This window comes from Canis lupus, chromosome 2 (assembly GCF_011100685.1).
Source record: "Canis lupus familiaris isolate Mischka breed German Shepherd chromosome 2, alternate assembly UU_Cfam_GSD_1.0, whole genome shotgun sequence".
Lineage (NCBI taxonomy): Eukaryota > Metazoa > Chordata > Mammalia > Carnivora > Canidae > Canis > Canis lupus.
The window spans coordinates 12,050,093-12,054,377 of NC_049223.1; the positions used below are offsets into that span (position 1 = coordinate 12,050,093).

At 42.6% G+C, this 4,285-nt stretch overlaps 1 long non-coding RNA gene across 1 annotated transcript; it reads right to left on the bottom strand.

Moving 5' to 3' along the window:
• Positions 1 to 271: 271 nt before the first annotated feature.
• Positions 272 to 3,755, bottom strand: LOC119871047. The gene is made up of 4 exons (XR_005354934.1): positions 2,920 to 3,755; positions 2,612 to 2,648; positions 2,229 to 2,443; positions 272 to 1,667 (listed from the first exon to the last, which is right to left on the bottom strand). It is a non-coding gene; the product is annotated as an uncharacterized LOC119871047 (long non-coding RNA).
• Positions 3,756 to 4,285: the final 530 nt, after the last annotated feature.

The window sequence follows — 4,285 nt, forward strand, 5'->3', positions numbered from 1 at the left end:
CAGTTTGTCTTCAGTTAAACACACACACACACACACACACACACACACACACACACATTCTCTTCCCACCATGGTGTTGGGTACTTCTGGGGACACCACTCACATTATAGTCTAAATAAGCATTCCTACCTGTGTTCTTCCCTTTCTTGCTGTAATTTCTTCTATTAAGTGACTACAAAATGCCCCCATCTCCTGGGAACACCAGGTCTCTTGCCTTTCATTCAATTATACAAATGCCACTACTTATTTGAAGCTTAAAGATCCAGCCTTTATTCATGTTAACAGGAAGGGGGAAAATGCTTTGACAGGATTAGAGCCTAATGTTTGAGGCTGTGGAATTTCAGACATCAGTTAGCAAATAGCAGAAAAGATCTGGGACTACCCAAGCAGCTCATCCTTAATACATCACATTGATGAGCACCTTGACCTCTTATATTAAGCTAGTCCTTCTTCCTATTGTTCATGGAACTTCAGGGTCCTTCATCCCCTGTGTTGCTGTTGGTGAGCTGGCAATGTACTATAGCATAAAGAGACGTGAATGGAGAAGTAGGACACCCAAGACTAATGTCTAGCATCATGCTCATCAGCAGTGCTAGCTTCGGCTTCCACATCCTTGGGCATTGTATGGATACGTGACTTATTCAGTCCATCCCTGTTTATAGAGCTCCAAATGGAAAGGGGCAATGCTCCTATTACTTCTCACAGGGCTGTGGTAAGTTTTCAGCGAGGTCTCACAAGTCAACATGGAGCACAATCCTTGTGGCACTCAACACACGCTAGCTAGTACGGTTAAATATCTCTAAAGCTAGCATGAAATTCAATCCCTAAAGAAATCACTCCACAACTTCTTGTTTACAGAAGCTCACATTTACTTCTTCCCAGAATTTCATTCCCGTCTCTCTCACCAAGATGACAGGACTCCAGATGTTGTTTCTCCTTTCTCAAATTACATAACACCTTTGATCCCTCACTTTCAATCAGGACTAATAGGCTCTAATTGCAGACATTATCAATGCGAATGGTGCTAGTTCCTGATAAATGAGCTGCTGGCACAGGGTGTCCTGCCATGACATGTAGATGAGCGCAGGGAAAGCACTGCCATTCCACAAATCACTCAGCACCTGGGACTCGGGTTGGTGGCACCTGGCAGTCTCCTTGTTTCAGGGCACACAGCCTTGCCAGCCGCTGACTGTCATCAAACAATACACTCTAATATTATTCCATGGTTTGCTTTTAAAGAGATCCTTCCTAGAACAGGCCAACTGATTCATTTCCAAGCCACCGGCAAACATAATCACATAGTGCAGAGAGAATAATAGAACATTTTGGTGGCTTGCATTTTCTGGGATAAAATTAGGAAAAATCAAAGACCGTGTTTTGCCTAAAGTTTAAGAACAAGAGTTTCCAGGGCCAGAGGGTGGACACGCATACGTTATGGTGGTATTTTTTTAACAAGGATTTTGAGTGAATCCTTTGATTAACATTTATACTGTAAATGTAACATCATCATTACCACAGAATTTATTCTACAACTGTTTAAAGCTTCAGCACTTAACTTCTCAGCTTCCCCAATATGTTAATATGTCACAGATGATTCTGAAAAATTAAAATGGCCAGGAATGTACTTGACTTGCACCAAATACCATAAGCTCAACCATCAGTGAAACCTGAAAAAGTGAAAATAATGCGTTTGATCAAGTTCATTTTACAGAATATAGATAATATGGAAGCAAGCAGTCAGAATCTGAAAGGAAAATATTCTCTAATTTTGCCTGTTGAATTTGGAAATCTTTAGTTTGCGAATCCATCATTTCCGCAAAGTTTCTCTGACTCTATGATGTATTATCAAGGTTAGGCCCTGAAAGACCCACCTGCCTCCAGCCACACTGGTCTGATTTCAGTTTCTACAACTAATTCATCTATTTTTTCCATTACCTTAGAACCTTCACCTTTGCTAGTCCCCCACTGTGGAACATTCTCCACACCCTCCCCCATCACCACCCGCTTACCCTTCAATTTCAACTTAAAAATCATTCTCTCAGACTGATCATCCCAGACACCACGTCTCCTCAACCCAGTTCTTGTTCCCTCATATCCCTAAACTACCATTTCTTGCCCCCCTGGTTCCTTTGTAATGCTCTTCACATAATTACTCCAGCATAGCTCTTTCCTGTGGCCTCTACAGTCTCTGATATAGAGGGACTTATCTTTTTGTCCCTACCACTTACCAAGAAGCCTATCACATATCAGGCACTCCATACATATTTATTGAATTCGTTGATTAGCATATGGATGAATAAATTCAGGCATTCTCATGCATTTTTTGTAGGGTAGGCATGGATTGGCACCAGGAGACTATTGCTTTTTTGCAACATGACATCAGAGGGCTTTCAGAGTCTCCATAGAGTATTCCGTGTTTAGACACACGGTGTACAGATGTGGCCTAAAAGATAAAAGTGAAACCAAAGGCCCCCCTTTTGTTCCAGGTTGTTTCCACACCAATCAAGACTAAGAAATCATGGGGCACCCCCCACCATCCTCTAATTTCATGTTTAGCCAGGATATTAAGGGAGGAAATCAACCAGAAGTAAAACAGTTTACTTCTACTTACATTCCACTGGATAGAACTATCCACATGGTGAATCTAACTGTAAGAGAAAATGAGAAATGAAGAGTTGCACATGGGTATGGGTGAGTATAAACAAGGACTAGTTTGGTCTTAACAAGTAATTCTCCTTTTTGACACCTGGTCTTCATGATTTAGCTAAAAGGACTAATTCCTTTATGAAAATTGGATTCAGCCCAGACACATTTTAAATATACTCTCGAAAGCCCATAGCTTTGCATTTATACTGTCTGGCATTGTGCTCCGGGATATACTTAAGGTATCAAATTATGTATTTCCATATCACAAATTACCTCAAAAGTTAGCAGCTTGAGACAGAAAACATTTGTCTTCTCAGTGTCAGGAATCAGGAATTTAGATATGGCTTGGCTGTACCTCTGGCTGAAGGTCTTTCCTGAGTTTGCAGTCACACTGTGGCTTGGGGTGAGGACACATCTGAAGGTTTGTTTGGAGCAGGATCCACTTCTTAACCCACTCATGTGGTTATGGGCAGGATTTGGTTCCTCACAGGCTGTTGAACTGAGGGCCTAGTTCCTCACTGGTTCACTAGGTCCTCCCTGGCTATGGGCTGGAGGCCTCTCTCACTTCCTTGCACAGGTGTCCACAGGGCAGCTTACAGCATGGCAGCTGGCTTCTCTCCGACCAAGCGAGCAAGAAAACAACAGGTAGTTGCCAAAGCTGGAAGCCAATGTTTTGTAACCTAATCCAGAAACGGCCGTCATAGTTCTCATCTCCTGTTCCTTAGAAGTGAGTCTCCAGGTGCAGCCCACATTCAAGGGGCAGGGTCACACAAAGACATGAACACGAGGAGGCAGGGATCATTGCGGATTGTCTTAGAGACCACTTACCACTGATGTTCTTCTAGGACACATAATTGTTGGCCATCGTTGTTCAACAGTTTTGTTTCTGATTTTCTTCTCAATATTTCCTTTAAGATTTTATTTATTTATTCATGAGAGACAGAGAGGCACAGACAGAAGCAGGCTCAATTTGGGACTCAATCCCAGGACCCCAGGATCACAACCTGAGCCAAAGGCAGATGCTCAACCCCTGAGCCACCCAGGTGCCCTCTTCTCAAGTTTATGATGTTGAAGATGGCCCATAGATGATGGACATTGTGGACAATCAATTTATGAAAATTACAGTAGATTAAAGTAGTAAAATCATCTAAAAAGAAAGAAGTATAGCCTTTGGTCAGCTATCTAGCACTACATTAGTTATATTGTATATACTTTCCTAGTTAATCCTTTATAGGACTAGCTAGGGTTTTTTTTTTCTTTTCTCATTTTAAGATTGATTGATTGATTTGACAGAAAGGGCACAAATAGGCAGAGTGACAGGCAGAGGGAGAGGGAGAAGCAGACTCCTCATGGAGCAGGGGACCCGATGTGGCGCTTGATCCTAGTAACCCGGGATCATGACCTGAGCTGAAGGCAGACATTTAGCGGATGGAGTCACCCAGGCACTAGCTAGTTTTTCAAATTCTATCTGATACTACTCTGTCAATTAAAGTATCTTTGGAGGGAAACGAACTACGGGTGGTGAAAGGGGAGGAGGGCGGGGGGTGGGGGTGAATGGGTGACGGGCACTGAGGGGGGCACTTGACGGATGAGCACTGGGTGTTATTCTGTATGTTGGCAAATTGAACACCAATAAAAA